This window comes from Carassius carassius, chromosome 15 (genome assembly GCF_963082965.1).
Source record: "Carassius carassius chromosome 15, fCarCar2.1, whole genome shotgun sequence".
Taxonomy (NCBI): Eukaryota; Metazoa; Chordata; class Actinopteri; order Cypriniformes; family Cyprinidae; genus Carassius; species Carassius carassius.
In genome coordinates, this window is record NC_081769.1 from 12,598,390 (window position 1) to 12,623,583 (window position 25,194).

Sequence of the window (25,194 nt, forward strand, 5' to 3'; positions counted from 1 at the left end):
TAAACAACTACATTCTCGCCTTAAATACTTTTAAAATTACATTTCATGTGATACAAAAACAGTAATATTTTGAAAATTATCAGAATAAATGGTGACTGAAATCACAATGCTGCATGAACTCAACCAATCAGGTTGTTTAGGTTGTCTCGCCCCCGAAAGTTCTGGAACTTTGAAAAAGTACTTCCTCGCCAGCAGGGACTTTCTGAGGGGCACTTTTTTTTACCCTATCCCAAAGTCCCTAGTTCCTGGGTAAAGTTCTAGCGGTAGAAACACTGCTTAATATGCATTTGAACATGGTTATCAAGTTTTAATTGTAATTACTAGAGGTCAACCAATGTATCAGTTTTGCCAATTAATCGGCACTGATAGTTGATTGCTGGAACAATCGGTTATTGGCAAAAATCCATGCCGATAGTTTTCCGGGTTGGGTCTTTTGCTGGAGCAGCTGAGGTCTGTTTTCATTATACAGTGTGAGAGCAGCCTCTAGTGGCTGAAATCCCTGACAGCATGTGCTGTTCGTTTAGACACGTGATGCTACACACTAAAGAGAGCGTGAAACTTCAGGCCAGGATTTAAAGGGTTAGTTTACCCAGATAGAAAATTTATGTAATTAATAACTTACCCTCATGTTGTTTCAAACCCGTAAGACCTCCGTTTATCTTTGGAACACAGTTTAAGATATTTTAGATTTAGTCCGAGAGCTCTCAGTCCCTCCATTGAAGCTGTGTGTACGGTATACTGTCCATGTCCAGAAAGGTAAGAAAAACATCATCAAAGTAGTCCATGTGACATCAGAGGGTCAGTTAGAATTTTTTGAAGCATAGAAAATACATTTTGGTCCAAAAATAGCAAAAACGACGACTTTATTCAGCATTGTCTTCTCTTCCGTGTCTGTTGTGAGAGAGAGTTCAAATCAAAGCAGTCTGGATATCCGGTCCGCGAACGAATCAATCAGTTGACCAAATCTAACTGAATCGTTTTAAACGGTTCGCATCTCTAATACGCATTAATCCACAAATGACTTAAGCTGTTAACTTTTTTAATGTGGCTGACACTCCCTCTGAGTTCAAACAAACCAATATCCCGGAGGAATTCATGAACTCAAACAGTACACTGACTGAACTGCTGTGAAGAGAGAACTGAAGATGAACACCGAGCTGAGCCAGATAACGAACAAAACATTGACTCATTCACAAGTCAAGAACCGTTTCTGTCGGACGTGTCCGATTCGTGAACCGAGGAGCTGATGATACTGCGCATGTGTGATTCAGCGTGAAGCAGACCGACACACAGAGCGTCTGAACTGAACTGACTCTTTTGGTGATTGATTCTGAACTGATTCTGTGCTAGTGTTATGAGCGCGGGTAAACCGAAGGCTTGAATCAAGGGCAATCATTGTAAATGACGCCATTATACGTCGAGCGCAAAAGAACCGGTTAACCGTTTTCTTCAACCGGTTTATTGAATCGAACTGTCCGAAAGAACTACTGGTGATCCGAAAACCGATGCAACCGGTTCTTCACTCGTGAACGAGTCAGTCTATTGTTCGCTATCTGGCTCGGCTCGGTGTTCATCTTCAGTTCTCTCTTCACAGCAGTTCAGTCAGTGTACTGTTTGAGTACATGAATTACTCCGGGATATTGGTTTGTTTGAACTCAGAGGGAGTGTCAGCCACATTTTGATTTTTTTTTTTTTTTGGGAGTGAAAAAAGGATGCAAAAAAAAAAAATTCAAATGAGGTCTACTACAGACCTTTTATTTTATTAGCATTAAAGTGCAAGCAGTGCTAGGATTATGCAACAGACAATATACAGCTCAGTGCCTTCAAGCAGTTAATTCAAGGGTTCACATAGTGCTGGGCGTTAAACCGGTTCGTACCGAAAACCGTTGTATATTTTCGTTACGATGTTAATTTTGAATATACCGCCATACCGTTGTATTTAATTCGGAACGAACGTTATGCTGCGCCGCACGACACTTTTTCAGATGGACCCTTTACAATGTTGCACGTCTAAGCATTGACTGCGAGGCGTGGTGAGCATAGACATATAAATACCTAGACGCCTCATTGTCCGCTTCGAGCCGTTGCTGCGATACTGCGTTTTTTTCTGAATAAAAACACGATAACGTTCACATTTATCAACCGATTTCAGAGGTTTGTGATCTACGTGCAGTTAAAAAAAATTTAGGTTTGGAAAAGTATTAATTTTCTTAAGGAATTGTGAAAGCTCACATTTGTCTCACTTGTTGATTTCGTAGATTTTTTCGGTTTACAATTCTAATGTTAATTTAGTATAACTGTGACATATGCAGGTAATGTAATTTGAATGTACATTCAATTAAATGTAGTTGTTTTATTGTTATCTCTGTGTTCAATCCCAACATTTTTCTTTCTTTCGTTTTCTTTTTTTTTTTTTTTTCTTTCTTGTGTCTCAGGTCAGAACACAGCTCATTCCCTTTGAAATACTGGGATAAAATCTAAATAATACATCTTTAAACACTAATAATTTACCATCATTGAGAAAATTTAATAAAACAAGTAAATACAAATCAAAAAGTGTCACAATTGTAGTCTGCTTTTCATTTTGATAGCACTCCATAGTCTACAGATAAACTCCACAACAAATAATAACACCAAATAATAACATGTAACTGATGAGGCTTTATGGATCCAGTGAAAATTTAAATATTATGCACTGATACAGAGCACAGTAAAAATATAGTAAAAGTGATGTTACATTAAAAATAGGGCTGGGATAAACGATTATTTTTTAAACGATTAATCTAGTGATTATTTTTTTTGATGCATCGATTAATCTAACGATTATTTTTCAGACCGATTCGATTTCGATTATCTCCCCATTAATTGACTACTAACAATTTATACATGTTGATTTACAAGAATGCATTACTTTGCACTTGTATAGAGATAGCATTCAATAAAACCTTGAAGCCTTGAAAACACATAGCTTACTGAAACAAGCTTACTGAACATATAGGGCCTAGCTTACTGAAAAAAAGTTCTTCTTTCAGATGAAAATAACAACAACTTGATGTCTAGCATTCAATAAAAAAGGTCACCCAAAATACTTGTTTAGAGCAATTGAAAGAATACAGTAACCAATGTAAACTTGAGGGCTTTAAGCTAATACAGAGTGCTTTTCCAAAAAAAAAAAAAAAAAAAAAATTTAACAGTGGGAGCCAGCCGCCTGACATGGAGAAAAAATAAATCTCTGAATGCTCCACGTGAAACTTTGCCATTCCGCCCTTTTTCTATCGTGTCTAATGATTTTGGTTAATATGCACGAGCGAGGGAGAGAGAGAGAGAGAGAGAGAGAGAGAGAGAGGGAGAGAGAGAGAGAGTGCAAGACAGCTCTCGTGTAGTTTGAAGACTGTGAGTGCGCGAGCGCGCATGAAACTTTGGTGTTTTCTATCGTGTTTAATGATTTTGATTAATATGCACGAGGGTGAGAGAGAGCAAGATGCGCTCGTGTTGAGAGCAGGGGCTCTCTCTCGTACGCGCCCTGTCAGGCGCAGCAGCACAGTCATTCTATTCTACATCACTCACCGATCAAATAAGGCTTTGACAGCCGCCAAAAAAAAAAGATCAATGCAGAAAAACCCCTGGATTGGTTATATAACGTTGGACAGAATGTTGATCCGGCCATCGTGTATATTCAGCGCACATAAGGTTAACGTTTTGCAAACGTTTTTTAGAGAAATAAAAACAGGTCGACGAATCAAAGCGCATATTTTGCGTCAACGTATTTTTTGCGTCGACGTCATCGATGACCTCGACGCGTTGTCCCAGCCCTAATTAAAAACTGTACATAGTACAACATGAAGTAAAGTGAATAATATGAAAAGCAAGTACAACGGAACAATAACATATGTGATATAATAGATTTATAATAGCACAAATTATATGTATAATATGAATAATACCATAATAAATAACTAAACAACAATAGATTAATAATAGCAAGAAGAATATGTAATATCAAGGGTGGAATAATACAAAATCGACAGAAATGAAGAATAAATTAATAGTAAATTATAGAGTAAAATAAATATTTGTGAAATTTAATTTTAAAAATACTATTTGTGTAAAAATTCTTAATCAAATTAAGACACAACTAATGACACAACACAAAATATTGTGAACATGAGTTCCAAATTGTGTTTAATTAATGAGCTTCTTAAGTATAATATATACATGTACACACACATACACACACACACACACACACACACACACCTCTGAATCAATCTCAGCTCAAGAAACACGTTTTATTTCAGTTTTCAGTTCTGTCTTTCTCTGGGAATAGAGTGGTTTAGTTGTGAAGACATTACCTGACTAATAAAGATTAATTCCCCGCCGCTTCCCTCAAGATTTTCTATTTTATTCAATTAATGAGTCAAATAATGTAAAAAACTTGACGATGCTTGACATTTTGTTCTATAATGCACATTACATTTACATTTAATCATTTAGCAAACACTTTTATTCAAAGCGACTTACAAATGAAAGAACAATAGAAGCAGTCAGATCAACAAGAGAACAACAACAGTATATTACACACACTCGTGCAGAAAACACATTTTGAAACAGTGGTTTGTTTTTGTTAACACATATGAATGTTTGAGTGTGAGTATGTGAGGTTTACCTTGTACACCAAAATCTCAAAGTATAGTTATGTTTATCACAGACCAGAATATGAGATGCTCCCCTCAAAAAACTTTAGATTAATCAAAATTAATAATCATTATAACAACATCACAATGAGTTTATCATGATATTGCAGCTGGACTCACTATGAGTTCCTGTGTTTTTCATTTCTAAGCTATTTACATCATGTAGTTTTTGTGTAAAGACACACGCAGTACATTATCAGCATTAAATAGCCTGTGCAAAGCATTTTAAATGCAGTCTATAGTATTGTGATCGACTGAGGAAACTGGTTATATTTAATTATTAATAACTAATAATTCCTTACATTTATATAGCGCTTTTCTGGGCACTCAAAGCACTTTACATAGAAGGCTGAATCTCCTCAAACACCACCAGTGTGCAGCATCCACCTCCAAATATTTGACAAAAACTACAGAAACATTTAATAAGGTCATTATATTAATTATATTAAATTATATTGTTATATAAATTATCTTTACAGAGAGAGGGGGGGGGTTGGAATACGAGCAGGGTCAATCATTCAGGGCTGCTCTGGGTTTAGTACAAACACAACATTAGTCTGTGGAGGTATACTCTTGTCTCTTGGAAATGCAGAGAACAGCTTTCCTCAGCTTTCCTTAAAGGCTGTCCTTGTCCTGTTTGCAAATGGCTAAAAGGGAAGAAAAAAAATACATAGAATCAGTTCACAGTTTTATGAAAAGCAATGAAATCCTTATAATCAAGTAAATAAATGCAGGCTTGATGAGCAGAAGAAACTTCTTTCAAAAAACATTAAAAATAGTAATGTTTCCAAACTGTTGGTTTGTACTGTAATATGTTTCATAAACCGGAAAACCGGTATAAATTTGAAAAAAAACAATAAAAATAGTAATGTTTCCAAACTTTTGGTTTGTACTGTATATATTTAATAAACCGGAAAACCGGTATAAATTTGAAAAAAAAAGGGTATATAAATTTTTGGTCAAACCGCCCAGCACTAAGTTCAAATATACCTATAATTAAATAAAGTTTTGCGTAATTGGTGTGCTGTCTGGGGAGAGAGCTCTGAGCCCAGCAAGACTCCCGAGCTAGGGTCACCCCTCCCGAGGTGTCCAGCCCAGCCCAAAGTGCTCCCCCAAGTTCTTCTCCCCGAGCTAGGGTACAAACTTGTATAAAGGTGCTGGGATCGGGGTCGCGGAGGGATTCTGAAAGTCGAGAGATAATGAAGGTAGGACATAGTGATTTTTTTATAGGTGGTTTTCTCTTTAGCTGATTGGTAATCGGTGTAATCACTAATGATGGACTGGCTGTGTTAATTATCTGTGCATGCTCCTCCCGAAATTAGTTTATGAAACTTCACTTCATGAGTTCACATTTACTCATGATTAAATAAAGTTATGCATATTTGGCGTGCTGTCCAGGGAGAGAGCTCCGAGCCCGGCAAGACTTCCGATCCCAGGGCACCAGGGTTGGGTATCGATTGGGTTTTATTCGATACCGGTGCCATTTTGATACTTTTAAAATGGTAGCGGTGCTTAAACGGTGCCTGAATTGATACTTCTATAAAAATAAATAAATAAAATAAAAAAGCCTAAAAAGGATAACATTAAAGAACATTAAAAAGATTTAAAATAAATCCATAGCATTCACACACTCCTTGGATGCTCTCATTTCCCAAGCTTCCCTTACTCTAAGGCTAATAAATGGATTTCATGATCTGGGCCATTATTTAAAGGGACTGTAAGTAGGAATTACTCCCATCTAGTGGTGAAATTGTATTTTGCATTCAAACTAATTTTGCTCTCCAGCGCCTCGCTTTTTCAAATGCGCGTTGCATCTACGGTAGGCGATATGTACCAAAAAGCTTTGACAGGATGTCTTCTAATAGCACTTCGTTTTGGCGACGATGTTTTCTTCTCCTGTGGCGCGGCATATGTATGGTCCATAATAAGAATGCAATCCAGACTTAACCTTGCCGGTGCAGTTTCACTGGCTCTGACCGAAAACGCGTTGTGGAAACGCGTTGGCTTAGTACTTTTTGTCCCTCTCTGCTATTATAGTTTTGCAAGATGGCAGAACTACATGGAAGCCTCCGTCGACCTACCCGTCTCATGTATATAAAGATAATAAATTCTTCATTTACGAGAATTAGTTTAAACATTGGCATAGGTATTTGTACACCATTGAGGGCATATTTATGAATAAAAATATTGATTTTAGATAATAAAATACCTAAAAAGTTACTTATTGTCCCTTTAATACAAAACCACACATAATGTTTCTACTGTATCTCTGTCAATCACTCTGATATTTAGTTAAGATGAGTGCTGTCTGTCACTGTCTTTAATCAGTTCTGTGAATGACTGTATGGTCATTCTTTATAAAGTAGCAACAATGTCGTTTGTAAAGTACAGTCTTAGCACATTAGTATTTTCTCCCCAAAAAAGGGTTTTAAGCCAGTTAATTCTATCTTTTGCTTTAGTATGTCAGTAGGAATTATCAGTTTACATTTCCAAACATTCATTTTGCCATTAATTTTAATAATAATCTAGTGAGCTTGTTGAATGCACAAGCAGTCTGACAAAGACTTTTGCACAGTAACGTATGTATAAAATACGTATAATTAGATTAAGTATATTTAAATAAGTGCAATTAAAGTATGTGTTCATATGCGTTAAGGGCTAGATTATCGCTGGAGGAAACAGCTGCGGTGTGATGAGCGGTGAACGGAGAGAAAACTTTACAATAGATGAGAAACCGATTGCTCCCTCTTGACCTTTTGTAAACTGTATTTATGCCAAAGAATGGCACAGATACACATATTCTAAAAATCTATCGATAAACACACACCTTGTATCCTCTGTTTCTGCTTGAGTACGCTCGCGCAGCTCCAGAGTTAAATTAATTTATATATTCTAAATTAATTTATATTATAATCTACTATATTAGTTGGGAAGGACTACATTGAGGTAAGAGGCACAAAGGCAAAAAGGGACTTTATTTCTATTTTTATTTGCACTTGTTTTGCATTGATCACTAATATTAGCCACAGTATTTGAAAATAAGATGATGTCAAATAAAAATCTAGTAAAAAATTAATTCTGACACAAAAAAAGCATGAGAACTCACATGTCCATGCCCTCACATTTCTACAAAAAGCTTTCACACACAGGCACAAAGCACCACTGAACATCCAGACAAATAGCCATTCATTCATGTGCACTAATAGCTTTTGTTTCTTCTGTTAATCGAGATATTAATGATTTTTTTTTTTCAAGCTGCAGTCTTTGCATCCGAGCAACAGGCATTTCTTGTCAAAATTACTTGCCACTAAACTACAATGTTGTCTCTAAACTTCTTTCTCTTTTCACTCAACTTTCTTTATCCATTGTTTGTGGCATACATGATAACTTTATTTTTTCCCTTGTATGGTCTTGAACAAACATGCGTGTTTCTCACAAGCATCCTCTCCCCCTTAGTTTACCCATTAGCCCTTTGGGGATGCTCCCCCTCTCTCTCTGTGCCAAAGTTCTCCCCCCATGGTGCTCTTATTTCATGACCTTGCCCTTTTTCTGTTGTCATCCTTTTTTGCCTCATTTAAGAGGCTTGGTTGCCTCTATTCAACTAGCCACCAGATGTTATTCAAATTAGACCCCTTGCATGAAAGCTTGAAAGCATGAAAGTTTTTTTCCATGCTCTTGGGCTGGAGAGTGGGCGGGTTCACCCTGAAATAGTGACCCCTGTGCTTCTCTTTCCACTGTCTGTAAAGGAATCCAGAGATGAGGACTCACTCCCTGGGTGCTGGGCCAGTGCAGCCCAAATAATTGTTTGTTTTCTAGAAGACACGAATCAAATGTGCTGTCTGGTTTTCAAAGAAGTTATGTTGAAAGGGTAACCACACAACTGCGGAAAACCTAATATGTTAATGTTTAATTGGGTTTTTCATTCCTGAATGATTACAGTGAAAAATGTGCTGGAGTTTTATGACAAGCACATTATTTTAACACTCTTCATATCTAGAATGCAATATTTTGATTTCTAAATCCTGCAAATCTTCCCCTAAATCAAGTTTGTGAGAGCTCCAGCACACTTTAACAATGTTAAAATACTATCTGCTATCCCTGTTTAATATATTGTACATGAGCAATTTGTAGGTTGATTTAAGAACTGGCTCTCTGCATTGCAATTTGGTTAAAGGGATAATTCACCCAAAAAGAAGATTCTGTCATTTATTACTCACCTTCATGTTGTTCCAAACCCATAGGACCGTTTTTCATCTTTGGAGCACTATTTAAGATATTTTTGATTAAATCTGAGGGCTCTCTGACCCTCCTATAGGCAGTGAGGGAGTTACCAATGTCAAGGCACAGAAAAGTACCAAGATGATCGACAAAGTAGTCCATATTAGTTGTTATAATGTCATGAACGCATATTCGCAAGTGTTTGTCCAAGCAATGGAAGTTGTTGAAAAACCCTATTTAAAATTTTGTGTAATAACTGAACAAATGACACATTAAAACAACGTATACAAAGTTTATGATTATGATTTCTGTCGTTCAAAAGTGTTTTAAGCAGGGTCTTATTTATACTGTTGCTTTATTTGTGATTTTCACTTTGTTATTTGGTGATTATTCAGAGCTCATCTTTTATTTGTTGTTTTTGGTTGTCAGCATTAATGACAAAAAAAGTGTTAAATACTGAAATGGGTGTTTGAAAAAGATGCCCTGCACTTTTGATGATAGTTTTATCAATTATTTGTTGCAGCTTTAGTTGTAGTTCTTCTGATTTAGAGCTGGATTGCAACCATTAAAGGTTCAGTTTAAGGAATTTAATGGTATATCAAGTGTCAATGCATTACATGATTTTCGTTCTCAGGGAATTTGGTAACGCAGTGGAACTGTAATGTTGACTGTAATCATGAAGCTGATGTCTGTTTATGTTCTGCCTTCCTCTGTGGTTCTGAGTACCAAAGAATGTTAATAATCTGGGTCCAGAGTCTCATGGGAACCATTGACTCCGCACCAGAACGCCTCTGTTCCTGCCACTGTTGAGGGAAGTGTGTCTGAAACTGCTGGAAGCTCTACCACAACACTGCTTTTCATACCTCAACGCTTCTTCGTGCAGCACATCACACTGCTACAATCTGATGATTGTTGTGGATTCACATTACGCATACTGTTGCGCACTTCATGTGGTTTCTTTTCACTGTTGAACGCAGCTTCCTGTCTACACTGAAGCTTTTCTTCCAAAACACTCATTTTGGCTGCGGATTAGACTGTGGTTTTGTGAGGGTCTCTTTCACCGCAGCTCTGACGGATGACCTATTGAAATCAGTAAAGAACTGTCTGCCGGTTGCCAGGGCAACACTAGCTCGCTTCTGCTTTTTATGCGCTCACGTGACTGGCCGTTGACGTCATTGTGGGTGGGATGCTGCCAGAGTTTGGTTCACTCTTGACTGCAAAGAGCTTCGTGGAATCTTGAGGACTTGTTGAATAATCTTAGTCCTGGTGGTCTCTTCTAGCTGCCAGCATCATCCTTATCGTCAGGTGTAAATAGCCAGGTTATGGACTGTTGAAGGCAGTGGATAGCAGGGGGAAAATAGAAATAGAAAAAGAGGTAAGTCATACTCCTTTTCTCATATTTCTTTTGACAAAATGCCCAATGTTTTTTGTGCACAGCTGTTGCATGCTCTCTCACTTCGTCACACGCTAACAGCGCACTGGGGGTCTATGTACACTCCCCTGTACAAAGATTGTCTCCTCCAGTGTTTCCCTGCCCTTTCAGATCCTTGTTGTCTCTTGTTATCGGTTGTTTGTAGGCTGAATGAGTTGGAGTGAGATAGTCCAGTTATCACTACACCAGCAGCTCTAAATTTGATCATATTGTCATAGCGGAAACGGCTATGTTAGAGAGCCTCATGGGAAAGGATGAGAGATGAGGGAGATGGCATAATGTAGCCAAATTCTTCCTCTACTCTTCCCCAACTTTTCATTTTCACCTTCCCCCACACTTTCACTCCTCGCTTAACTCATGCAAGTGGGTGAGCGAGTGCATTAAGAATGCTCTCTCTGAGGAGATGCACATGCACCGAATACCAGAATAGCCCCCCCCCCCCCCCCCCCCCCCCCCGCATTGAACGTGGGTGGAGGACGATCTATGGCAGGAAGAAAACATTTATTGCTAATTGCTGGAGTTTTTTTCTTTTCTATTTTTTTTTTGTCTTTTTTTTTTTTGGAAGGCTCGGCGGTTGGCTTTATTCAAAAATAGTTGCGCTATCATTTCAAACCCAAGAAGAGCTTGTGTCAGAGAGCTTTTAAGCAGACTAAAGCAAAATATACTTTACCCTTCAAATGGAAGGTTCATCGTATACATCATTAGCTGATTTACCAGCAGCTAATTTAATGCATCAGCCTACCTGAGAAGCAGACCCATGCTCAGTTTGACTCCTGCTGTGAGACATATGGGTTATTAGATTTTATCAGGTCCATGTAGTGATGTGGCAGTATTTCCTATTCGCACTCTTGTGTGCACACAGCCTACTTCTAGTTCAGAAACACATGGCACCAGAGACAAACGAACTCCTGCGTTGGAGGCCTGCTGGCTGTAGGGATGAGAGACACTGCTGACAGCTTGTTCAGCATGGCCCACGTTGTGTGGGAGGAGATTATCCTCGCCGCAACAACTGCTATTGTGTGTTATCAGCCCTGTCTGTTATTACAGCATCTGTGTGTGTGTGTATTACAGCTTCTCTGTGTGTGTGTGTGTGTGTGTGTGTGTGTGTGTGTGTGTGTGTGTGTGTGTGTGTGTGTGTGTGTGTGTGTGCGGTGTGTAGGTGGTGCTTGTGTGTTGTGTGTATCTATTAAACGGCTTAAATACAGAGTGCCAAATGAACTTTTTTTTCTCTCTCAATATGAAGCCTCTAAGTGCTGTTTTAATAGCATTTTCAAAGTCAGGATCATTCTGTTAAGCACTTAATGCCATAATGTATGCATCTCAAACCTACACTACTAGTGTTTACTAAAACAATCTTTAATTTTCAAGTTCAACACGAAGTAAAATAAATGTTCTCATTTAGGGCCCAGTGAAATAAGAGTTCACACAAAAAAAATTGTCATTTACTCGCCCTAATTTACTCACCCATCGTGAATCAATTTAGTTCTTCTGTTGAACACAAACAAATATATTTTGAAGAATGCTGGTATCCAAACAGACGGAAGCCATCAACTTCCATTGTATGGGGGGAAAAAAATGAATGAAAAAATTGCTACCAGCAACATTTTGGTTACCAACATAATATCATCTTTTCTTTTTAAGCACAAGAACAATTTGAACAGGAATTAACAGAATTTACATTTTGGGGTGAACTATTGCTTTAAGGTGTATTCACACCAAGACAAGGCATGAAAATCCGGACTGATTTATTTTTTTTACATTGATCTGGATTCTTCTTCTGTTTACTTTTACTGCCAAAATTTCTGTTTGAGTATGTTATACTATAATGTTGTAAATTAATTTTTTTTTTGTAACAATAGTGGCTCCAGGCAAAAGTAGTGGCTTTTCATCCAAAGTGACTTCCAGTTAGAGATCTGCATTAACTTAAACCTGAATCTTAAATAACATCTGGTCACCTGACCCAATTGATACTAGGGGTGCGCCAATATTCGGTTTTGGTATTGCTCCGATACTGGCATTTTCTGTCAGATCGGGTATCGGTCAGATGAGACTGATCCAAATCTTGTGCATTAGGGATGTAACAATTAATCATGAGCCGGTTGAAAATCGAATCAAATATGTGACAATTCAAATCGGTTGAGATGCAAAACAAATTGCGATTTAATTAGGGGTAGGAGTTTATATGAATGTATGTTTGAGGGGGACGTAACGTCTTTAGAAAAGTTTAGATAGTAGTTTTTTCTTATCATGTTGCCTCTATATTTCAGCGTTTCCACTGAAATTACCCGGAACAATTGTACCAGGAACTTTTTTTTTGCAGGATCTTTCTCCCCCACTCCCAGACCTGTTGCTTTCTGCATTTCCACCACAGTCAAAAGTACTGTGAAGATTAGGCAAATAGTCTGGTGACATATGTCTGCGCGTTTCTAATACAAAGTACGCAAATTTCGGACTTACATCCTCTGTAGTTTGGACTTTCCGAGTTCGACTAAAGAGTGTGATCACCAGCGGATTGACGACACAAATCTGGTAATTCTGAAAACAGCAGTATTTGATAAAATCAGTCAGCTGAATTATGATATCAAACACCACTCCTTTCGTTTTAATGTAAACACAATAATAGCTACAGAAATGTAGTTCAGGGAAATTTGTAGGCCTATATAGCCTACATTACCATGAAACAAAATATTATATCAACAGTATTGCCCCTTTTTATTTTTATTTTCATTTTAACATATTAATAGATTAATTGAATAAAGTCCAAATATTAACTGTTAGATTTACCCAAAACAAAATATTTTGTTTAATCACTAAAGAGACATCAGAGCCAGCAGCAAATGTCAGAAGGACTAGCCAAGTCAAGACTGCTCTCATCAGTAAACATGATCGCATGGAGATGATCATCTCCGAAATCGGCAAAACACATTTTTAAATTGGCTTTTGTAAGTAAACTTTGAGTTTTTACATTTTTAGTTGTAAACATTTACATTCTCACCTGAAATACTGTTAAAATTAAATTTCATGACACGATAACAGTAAAATTTAGAAAATCCAAATAAATGGTGATTGAAATCGCGATGCTGCATGATCTCAACCAGTCAGCATGTTTAGCACCCAAGTCCTGCCCCCGAAAGTTACATACTTTTTGAAAAGTACTACCTCGTGACTTTCTGAGGGGCACCTGGAATTTTATTTAGATCCTGGTACCTGCGGTGGTAACACACGGAGTACCAGCTCAAAGTCCCTAGTTCCTGGGTAAAGTTCCAGCGGTGGAAACTCGGCTTATAATGCATATTAAAGTTCATTAGTGCAACGCTGCTTTGTTTACAGCGGAAATCAAGGAAATGCTTTAAGCGCCACCTCCTGGCAGAGAGTGAATCTGCATCTAATTCAGCTTGTCTGTGGTTTCGGTTTCATGCAAATGTTTTATGTATAGTTTCACAAATCTGGTCAAACCATTCTGTTTTTGCTTAAAATTTTTACAATCTAATTAAGACTAAAAGCTTGTTATCGTATATGTATCCAACATCTTTGTTCATGGTGGATTGGATCATGATTAAAATGCAGTGTTGCCGCTAATTTTAAATGAAAAGAGCAGAGACAAAGCCTTATTTTGTTTATATGAAGAGATTTCTTTTTTTGTGTGTTACTTATTTATTTGATTTGGGGCTTGTTTCAGTCTCTAATTTAAATTTAGTTTTGTTATTTACATTTACATTATATTTAAATGTAATTATTTAGCAGACACTTTTGTCCTTACTAGGATTGGGTATCGTTTGAATTTTATCGATTCCGATTCTTATTGATTCCTAGTTTAGATTTCAATAAGATACAAAATCCAATATAAACATTTAGATGTCAAACATTTTTACAAAGCATTCTGTTGCAGTTGAATAACATGAGTAAAAATCATCAGCCTACAAAACACTGCAAGAGGAATTTTGCCTGTGATTAAAAAAAAAATACCATAGCAAAAACAACTAGATTAATATAAATTTCAAATATTAAAGTGTTAAAGACAAGTAATAAGATAGGTCAGTAATAAGAAAGGAACAAACAAATCAATTAGCAATATCATAAATAAATACAACTAAACTAAATTTCAGGTACAGAAACTGTAATTAAAAGTTTAAAAACACTGCATAGTTTTATTTTTCTAAATAAAATAAAGATTAATCAAGTAAAGTTATTAAATATATTCAGTCAAGATCAGTGAATGATTTTCTTTTGTTCTTTGATTAACATTAATGACAGGCAGCGCGTTTATTAGGCTGTTGTCTCTTCAAGCAAAAATACTGCACATGTATGTTTTCTTTCTCATCTGTTTACGTTCACGTAAGACAAAAACGGCTGCGTTTATGATGATATACTGATGTAGTTTTCTGTATCGTAGTTTCGACTCGGAACAACCTTTTCTACAGTTAAAATACACAGAACAGTCCGAGAACGGACACAAACACTGGGACCCGCAGCGCGACCGCCGACCGCTGCTCTCTATGCACGCGCTTGTGCTTCATGTGCGCTGCACACAAACATGCTATAATAAGTTTTCAGATTCTAAGCTACTTTAGTGATAAATCACAGGACAGCGCTGACAACTAGTTTCTGTGTTCCTCTGTGCGCGCGATCTTCATAGCTACTGTTTATATGAGTGCTCGTGCCACAATGCAGCTGCGCGAACATTGTAGCTCGATATAAGAATACACATCCGTTCCTCTAATTGCTTGAATGTCCAAACCATTAAACAAATACAACTGACAAAGTTTAGTAAAGACGCAAGGCTCACTGCTCACGCCCCATCAGTATGTGTTGAACCTGCGTTCACCTCCGTGTTTTGCTTTTATGCCACTGACTGGAGAGCAGAGTCATGTGACTACACACGCGCTAGTATGCTTTAAAGGGGGAAGTGTTAACAGGATTAAAAAAACGAAATAACCGACATGGGAAAATTACGTCGGTTAGAGGTTATGAATTTCGGTTTTGATTATTTTTCGATTAATCGTCCAGCCCTAGTTTGAAAAAGAAGCCATGTTGCCTGTGACAGGCTCTTTCACAACCGCTCACTGTTAGAGAATGTCTAGTGTTTTAATGATTGGTCATTTATGCTACTCATATGCATTGAGTAATATCGTTGTTATGCAACTCTCATGCAGAAGATATTCACAGAAGATAAGCTTATTTAAACTTACTAAGAAGTTACTGAGAAGTTCTGTAAGAAACTGGTTACAAGCTCATTGTTAGGGGCAAGACCTAAAACCTGGCTCACACTACAGGATTTTTGTGGAGATAGAGGAAACTGTTTCTTGACATTTTGCAATGACACAACTGCCTGTATAATGTGTCGAAAACACATCACAACTGTAAGGAGAAAGAGAAGCGCTGGAGTGAAATCGCCTCTGTTTTGAATGCACAAGGTGAGTGCACAAAAAAAAAAAATTTGTGATGATCTGCTGCGTGAGATCACGTAAAGGCGCTCCCTCTGGCATGATAATCTTAATGATATCTTGCAGTGTGTGATGTGCCACGATGTTCAAATCTTGTAGTGTGTGCATATTTAATATTTGAGGGAAGATAATCTGCAAAGATTCTCCTCATGTGTGTGTAGCAACCAGATTTCAAAATTGGTTATGATTTTAAAACTCCTGTAGTGTGAGCCAGGCTTAAGGCAGCACTGGACTATTGAAAAATCATCCGGAATGTTACCATTATAGAAGATCCGGACACACAGGATAGCAGAAAAAAAGAGAGATTTCCTTCTGTACTTTTATACAGTAGTTGTGTGAATTTGTAACCCAAGAAAGTACCTAATATCTCTGTGCAATAGATGTTGCTTTAAAAAATTTACATTACTTACTGTACATGCACTAAGAAAAAGTTCTAAACTTAGTTAACTTCAATTAAATAAATGCTTTAAAAAAGCCATAATGTTCATGCTCTCAACAAACGTGCACATAAACACTTTTCACGATCAGGTAATGAGAGCAGCTGTCATATCAGTCACAGAATCATTTTCTGATTGTTTGTGCAGCCATACAGTGAAGTGACATGAAATGCGTACAAGTAGCACTGATATGGATGCGATAAGCTATTATCACTGACAAATATTTGACAACTGCATGCCAGAGAAGAGCCCTATAAATATATTTTAGAACTTCTTTTTTTTTCACAATTTTGACTTTCTCCAAACTGAGGAATTATATTACTGTTATGAAGTGCATTTAATAGAATGGACATGTTTTACTGGCATTAAAATTGTGTATTTTTTTTTTACTAGGTATTGCCACAAGTTTGCTTAGAGTATCGTTTTTGCAGGTTGTTCTGGAGTGGGTTTGTGCACTCAGAATTACAATGATCTTTAGGTCACGTATATGTCTTTGCTTGTCTTTGGTTGTACATGAACTTTAAGCAGGTCTTCAGCTTCCATTTCAATTCCTTTCAGTTGCTGATAGTGAAAACAAAGACTGTACTCAGTCAAATAGCTTGGATTTGCTCTCAGTTTGAAACAAATAGGAGTCTTTTTTTTGCCCTGTTTGTGTCCGGCTCAATCTCTGCAGGGCACCTCATGTCAGAAAATATCCTCCACCATGCTGAGAGCTGGACACAGCTGTTCTTGTTTTGTTACACTCTTGACTGTTGCACACAGCTTTGTACTCCCATAGATTTTGTACATTTCCTGTAGAGATGCATTAATTTAAATGTGTATAGCTTTAAGCCTATTGTTAGTAGGGGTGGAACGGTTCAACTTTTCATGGTTCGGTTCGTCTCACGGTTTTAGAGTCGCCGTTTCAGTACGGTTCGGTATGTGCTATGTTTATAGAAAACATAATACTTTAAAAAATATATATATAATATTCGGTCACACCAGTGTTTCCCACAGAATTAGATTCTATTTGCGGTGGTGTGGTGTTTGGGGACGGGGTGGGGGTATATCATATATATCATAAATATATCATATATTTTTAGTGACAAATACACATTTCCATTGCCAACACTTAGTGTCAGAATCAAACAGATCTCGGTCCCCATTGACTTCCAAAGTAGGAAAAAATATATACTATGGTAGTCAATGGGGACCGAGATCTGTTTGGTTACAAACATTCTTCCAAATATCTTCCTTTGTGTTCAGCAGAACAAAGAAACTCATACAGGTTTATATCATATATACCTATACTCATACAGGAACAACTTGTATGTTTACAGGTGAGTAAATGATGATAGAATTTTCATTTTTGGGTGAACTATCCCTTTAAAGACATTGCTATTGCTACATTGCTATGCCATTGCTACACTTTCTATGCTATGACTGCTCCACAGACTTCTTGTTGCAAATTTTGCTCTCACACACACACACACACACACACAAACCTGGACCTGGAGATGGACACACACCAGGGACGTGCGGTCAGGGTAGGCAGGTTAGGCAGTGCCTCACCAAAGGAAATGTTGACATTACATTTATTAATTCCAAGAGCTTTATTAATTCACCACATTATTAATTGCATTAATTTTATTCCAAATATTATTTTTTGTAACAAAAATTTTCAGGAATACACATAATATACTCATTTTGCCATTGTTTGCTCCTAAAAACCGTTGTTTCATGCAGGAAATGCAAAAGCCATGGCCATTGAGGCAGAGGTGAGCGGTGTCTCTTTGGTCCATAGAACGTAGTTTATGTAGATTTGGGCATGCGCAGTCAGTTCTCATGCTGTCTTGAATTATCAACATTGAGGCAGAGACCGAGCTTGCTTCATGTCACGTGATCTACTCGTTCTCACTCAATCCGCGCGCTTCCCGAATACTAGCATCTAGTATACTTGCGTGTCGGTGTGTGCGCCTAGCAGTTTGTAGGAGCGAATAAGCTGTTTTTGTACTTTAAAGCTGTACTGCTGACGCAATGTTTTCTGACTGTAGCCTGGTGCGCCGTCACCAGACCAAAAGTGTGTGTGTGTGTGTGTGTGTGCGCCGTGGCTGTCTGTGCCCGTTTGCGCATTTTGATGGAGTGACTAGGCTGCCGCACCGCCTCCTTCTCTGTGTCCCGCACAAAACATTTGTTTGTTGTATAAGTCATAAGATAGATGTGTCCATTAATTTGATTATTATATTTGATTGTGCATTAGCCTCACATGACTGACTTTGCTGAATGCAGGCAGTGATCTGATGATGCCTAAAATGAACTTGGGTTGCTAAATTAACTGAATGAATATATGAACATATATTCCACACATTGATAGGTCACAGCCTACCCATGACAAGATTTCACCGCACGTTACTGACACACACAGACTCTGACACACACGCATGCACACACAGACCTGGAGATTGAGGTGGACAAAAACTAACACACACCAACCTGAACCTGGAGATAATAATAATATAATGTCTAGTCTGGTGGCTGTGATATATAAACCTACCAACGACGAGCGAGAGGAAAAAAATGACGTTTTAGTCGCATAACATCGGTTAATGGAAACGCCGTCATTTCGCAATAGTTGTTTATCGATATTTAGAAAAAAACACAAAAGTTTTGCATGAATCTGTAATGGAAACGCAACAGCGCTTATCATAGACTAACTTCTCAGAGTTATGTTGAGCAAAAGTGTTCATTACTAACCATTCAACTCCGGATTGATTCTGGAATCTTCGCATGGGGAATAAGCATTAATCACCATCCTCTAACTAACGCATGCTCATGTTTTGATTCATATCGTGGCTAGTCGTGCGTGCCTCCGTTGTCAGTTTGTGAGAGGGAGGGAGCAAGCAGTGCGCAGCTCTACAATAAAATACAATTGTACCCATATTAAATAGTTGAAAAATCTGAATCAATCCGTGGCGGTCAGCGTTGATATTGTGGCGGGCCGCCACAAATTAATGAATGTATGGGAAACCTTGGTCACACTTTATATTAAGGTCCAATTCTCACTATTAACAAACCATTAATTATGAATTTTGCCTCAATTAACTCTTAACTTATTTTTAGTTTATAATGTAGTTGTTAAGTTTAGGGTATTGGGTAGGATTATGGGTGTCATGCATTATATGTACTTTATAAGCACTAATAAACAGCCAATATGTTAATAATAGGCATGCTAAAAAGAAACTAGTTATCAGTGAGAATTGGACCCTATACTAAAGTGTTCCCGAATATTCTATATAACTACAAGCAACAGCACAAATAAATACAATAGAGTAAAGATTCAAATAAAATAAAGTTGTTTTTTTTTCTTCGTTTTTTTTTTAGGGAGGTCTAACATAAATTTTTAGGTACAGAAATTGAATAAATTAATCAAATGTAAAACAGTATTGCATATTGGACTGTATAAATTAAAGATTGTTCTTTATTAAAGTTACAAAAGCTTTTCAATCAAGAGCAGTGAGTGATTTCTTTGTTGTTCCTGTTCGATTAATATAAAGACTGTCACTTTAAGAGAATGCACTGATACAGTAGGCCTACGTTCAGCCAGCTATGTCTGCTGTAGGATACTTACCAAGATGGCATTTTGACATAATTTTTGTGTGAATTTGTCCATTTAAACACAATACTTCAGAGAGAGCTTAATATTTAACACAAATCTTCTCACTGCGCGTGCGAGCTCGCGTCCTCTGGCTCTTAAATTTTTAAACTGACAAAGCTTAAATGAGTTTAAACACAGATATCAATGTGTGCTGTTCAGGTCTCAACTGTGCATGCGCTATCAGCACCCGGGTGATGACAGAAGAAATGACTGCTCATAATCCAGCATACAGCATTCTCATTGAACAAGAGTGCATGCTTGTCCAGGTTTTTTTTTTTTCATTTTTTTTTTCATTGCTGTTATTGTAATGCCTGGGAAGAATGCGCATACATCAACAGAAACCTATATTAGCTGAACCCTGTTTGTTTTACATGTTATTTATAGCAAACCATATTACAGATGCTTTGTCAGATTTAAGTTGAACCGTGGTCCCAGCTCGTGCCGAACCGTGTGGGAAGAACCGAACTGTTAATTTTTTTTTTTTTTTTCAGCAAACCGTCCCATCCCTTATTGCTGGATCTTTTTAGTAGATCTTTTTTTGTGTGTATAATAGAGTGCAAGGTAGAGTGGCCTAAACTAGAGAAAACTGAAATGATTCAATTATACCTTTGTTAATACCTTTATTTCTGGTATTTCTCACACCAAATGCATTGCCATTGCTAAAAATACAGTTCTCAGAAAACTTGGAAAACGGATACTGTTGCATTCCTCCTTAGTTTGCACTATTTATGATGTGTTAGTTGGAAGTGTTAATAGTCATTCTGTTCCTTGGCTCTCCTCTGTCTGCGGGAAACTTTTTTCCTGCACTATTGTTTTTGCTGGCACGCCAACATGAAATGCCTTTTATTATATTAGTTATTCTTAAGGCCGGTTGCTTGGATTTAGTTTCCTTTTCTTAATTGTGGTCTCACAGTCTTATTTTTCTGAGCTTCAAAAAAAAAAAACACAAATCTGACCTTGATCAATTATATAAATTCATATGAAAGAAAATGCAGCCAGGTTCCTAGTTTAGACTGGTTGTGTGTAGTAATGGGTAATGAGGGCAAGGCCTGGACTGATGGACAGCATTGTGAATGGATGATTCTGCTGCAGAAGTTCTTGCTGTTTTACCTGTATGTTGTCTTACGGGTTGTCCTTTTTTGTTTTAACAGACTGTAATAATGATCGATAATTTAGCCTAATGATTGGCACTACTACAGACTTATAGTCCGGAAAATACGGTACAAAAAACTAATATTAGCCTATATTAAAGCTTCATTATCCCAAGGCCCCGCAAAGGTTTAACACAGCACTGGCTGCTGATTGCGTTTCAACATCTTAAAAAAGAGTCGGTTCTGAGTCGCCGTAACGAGTCACATTTTTAAATCTTTTGCCTGTTACCGGTGTACGTCACTGGGTGACACATTTGCATAATCCCTGCCTGCCCACAAAATCGAACAGAGTCGGACCTGCCCACAAACATTTCAGCTATTAGTGTGTTTACATGATGTTGAGAAGACACTGTGTTTAAAGGTACCACAGAAATACAATTCAAACCTTTTGTTTTGTGCATGTCATTTTACCAAGGACTGCTTCTCTAATCTTGGCTTTTATCTTCGTTGGCTTCTAATCTTCTTAATTTGGACTAACAAGCTCTCCAAACCACAACCTGTAAGTACGATTGATAGTGTGCATTTTCAATTGAGTGCTCAAAATATATATATTTTTTGTGCTGATATGTGATGTATATCTAGTGAAGCTTTACGTTTCCTGAAGTAGTTCTGATAATTCGCTCTGAACCCACTATTTCCTAAATGTGTTGTTGACTGACATTGTTCAGATTACTTCATTTAATAATAAAGAATGTAGTGTAGCACACAGACTTTATAATCATTGTGAAATTGCTGTTTATTGTGCTGCACCAGCAGTTATGTTTAATGCAGGAGAGACGAGCGAGTCAGTTAACAGGCTGCTGCGCCTGTGATACAGCTGTTCTGCGTTCTGATTAAAAGTTTAGACAGCATAATTTGCCTGTCATTCTTCAAAAATTACAGTAGACATATTTTGTTTTACAAACTGTATTGTTTCAACAGTTAGTCACGTTAGCACTCGGCTAATATAGCCACCATTATTGTTTTAACTGTTCACAATTTAGCAGCTAAACTTTAACTGTGGGCACAATTTTCTTGCATACCTTCTAGTATTTTATGTCATTATTGTAATAATAACTTGGTGCACTATATTATGGTTTTATGTAAATGTGCTTGCTTTGTCAATAGTAGTGCTCGCTAAATTGTTCAATGACTCCTCTCTGTGCCAATCACAGCAGGCTTAGCCAGCTGACCAATCAGAGCAGAGTAGGCTCGAGGAAGGGAGGGATTTTCTCAGAACTTGTTTGGAACAAATCCTTTCTAAATCATTGGCAAATTACTCTAATATTAAATGTTTATTCTGAGAAAATTACTATGTTTTCTGACCTTAGATGCATTTAAACCGGTTATAGGGGACTTTTTTTGTAGGGAAGTTTTTGTGACCACGTACCACAGCAGTTTTTACGTGAGCATATAACCGCAATAGAGACAATAGTCCAAAATCTCTACCGGTTAATTTACTGGTAGTCAAATTTCTAATAATTAGTTAATGACTATTCTAATAATCAGTTAATCGTGTCCACTGGGACAACTGGAAAAGTCATGGATTCACTGACCAAACAGTGCAGACACACTAATATTTTTATATTACAGGATGGCAAGAGGCTGAAAGCAGCAAACAGGGTGGACATCAAAGATGAGCCTCTTAGACAGTGTTCAGCAAGAGCTTAATCAGATCATTTTTCCTGTCATTAGCAAATTGCCACCCAGATCAAGAGCCTTATTTTTTTGGAGCTCTGCTTTCTAGCGTGTATGAATGTTTGCAGCCATTATACAGTTTCAAGAAGCGAAAATAGGATGCTGTTTCCCCCAGTGTCCTACAGTGCTTATTATAATATATAATATATATACCACACATTGGCGGGTGGAGTTAGTATAAATAGCCTCTGGCAACAAGGCGGCCTATTTGCACTTAGTGTAAATGCTCACTGCATTTAATATTTGCATCTAATATTTATTTCATTTAAGCTGTATTTAAATGTGAAACCCATTTTAAATTGTTTAGGTTTTAGTTAACAATAAAAACACTGATGCCCTGCTTTTTGCCTTTTCTTGGCTGACTATCCTTTCTAGATCCTAACAAATTCTTGTCAGCTAAGATCCAGCTAAGATGTGTTTGTGCTCTATTGAGGTGTGACTAAGGCTAAGCAACGAGCTCCCCTGATTGCCTTTTCCCAAATATTTCACTGGCTAATGATTTAAAGATTACACTTGCTTGCGCTGGATCACAAATAAAGCAAACTGTTGTTAGGAACGGTCTGAAATTCAACAGTTTCCCTGTGCAACACTATCACAGTACAGTTAGTCCCTTCTCTCCAAATGGCTGAAATCCAGATATTTAAGGAAATCCATTTAGAGCAGCAGTGCTCCATCTAGAGATGCAAACATCTGTGGTCTCACTGATTTATTGTTTTCTCTCTGCTAACCAATGCTGCATGGAGTGTCTGTTTCCATAGCAACATGGCAAGAGGTCACAGAGATTCATTATTGTACATGAAGACACCATTGCTAACTGCGTTGTATTTAAGCTCCAGTCTGTCATCTGTGTTTAGATTTGATGTTCAATTTAATCAGGAGGGTTAATGCTGTATACCGAATACATGCCTGTCAGCTATGACACCTCTTAGCTGAGAACTATTTCTCAGCACATGACACAAAAAGAATGTTGTGAATGTAGTTCATAGCTAATGCAGTGTGACTTCAGCATCTGCTTTCCTCTTCAATTTGCAGTTGAAGATAGATAAAACGTGTAAGACATGAAGAATATTCAGTTGCAGAGATACAATCGACCGTTTCAGTCTCGAGTCACATGAGAGAGTTCAGAACACAGAGTCCAAACAAGAAGCCCTTGAGTTGTTGTTCTGTGTTTACCGCTAATGGCCTCTGTCATTAGACTGAATGGCCAGGTTCCTGGGCAGACAGTGATTCAGAAGGGAATTTGGTTCTTGTCTGCTGTTATATGTAGTTAACAAACAAATTGGTTGTTTTGAATCTGTCCTCATCTGATTCCAGTCTTTCCATTTACTTTTAATCTTGTTCTGTGTTTAATGTTTAAACGGCGTGAAGTGCAAATATTATTTGTCAAACGAAGAAGGTGTGTCTGGGATTTGCCTGAAGGGGTTAATGTATTTTACAAAGCATGCTTTGTTCCCTGACGTAAATGTCAGAACCTGGAATTTATTTCTGGTTCTAGAAGTTACTCAATACTGTGAAATGTATTATTATAAGTTTATTAATATATATTTAAAATATAGAACAATATAATTCTACCATTTGTCACCTCTACAGTGTACACTACAGTTCGAAAGTTTGGGGTCAGTGAGATTTCTTTTTATGTTTTTGAAATGACTTATTTTTTTAATGTTTTAAAATGTAATTTATTCTTGTGACATTAATCCAAATCTTCGGTGTCACATGATCCTTTAGAAATACTAAAATGCTAATTTTGTGCTCAAGCAACATTTCAATATCACAGTTGAAAATTGTTATGCTGGAGAATAACCATTGAAATAAACCATGGAAACTGATCCATTTTTGATTAATTGCTGTTTTGTTTGTTAGTTTTTGTAAAAGTCGCTTTTGAGTAAGTTGAGTGTAAAATAAACTACTTTAAAAAATTTCTTACATGTAAAAAAATCAGATGATATTTATTGTTACATGTCATTGTGTTACTAGGTAATAGGTTGGTGTGCAACAAAGTCGATGAAATAGCAAATGATTTGTCAAAGCCACGGCGATGGCAGACATGCAAATTTTCCTTTAACTGTTTTGTCTAATAATTAACAAAGGAAACAGCAAAAAAAAATTACCATATACAGTATGTCCATACAACAGTCTTACTGTTTAATAGATTAATCTTTTTAATTAGTTTTTTTTTGTGTATTCGAGTTTTTATGAAAGCACTACAGCAAAAATGTCCCCCTACATGAAACCAGTTAAGACAGGATGTAGTGTACTTGTGCAGGTCTTTCAGAAAAGCAGTGTCCTATCTTTAAGTGTCCTTAAGTTAGAAGAGATATGCTCCAGTTCTAATCAAACAGTTCGTACTATCTCCTCTTCGGCCCTAACCTTCACCCCTCAGCTCTACTTTACATGATTCATTCAGCTCATTTAAACCTATTTACATTTTATGCTGTGACTCTTGTATACAATACATTCACAGTGGGTGTATGTATGCATCTGAGTGTTTGCTTACACTTTTAGTA

General features: G+C 37.2%; 1 protein-coding gene across 2 annotated transcripts in view; it reads left to right on the forward strand.

The window, feature by feature from the left end:
* The window catches only part of ncalda (neurocalcin delta a), a 79,340-nt gene that overhangs the window by 42,406 nt on the left and 11,740 nt on the right, over positions 1–25,194 (forward strand). The window contains exon 1 of one of the 2 annotated variants that reach the window (XM_059567391.1): positions 10,083–10,287. The exons of the other annotated variant lie outside the window; for it this stretch is intronic. The gene's annotated coding sequence lies outside the window, so the exon portion shown is untranslated. Of the gene's footprint in view, positions 1–10,082; positions 10,288–25,194 lie in introns of those variants that run through there. 2 annotated transcript variants of the gene reach the window in all.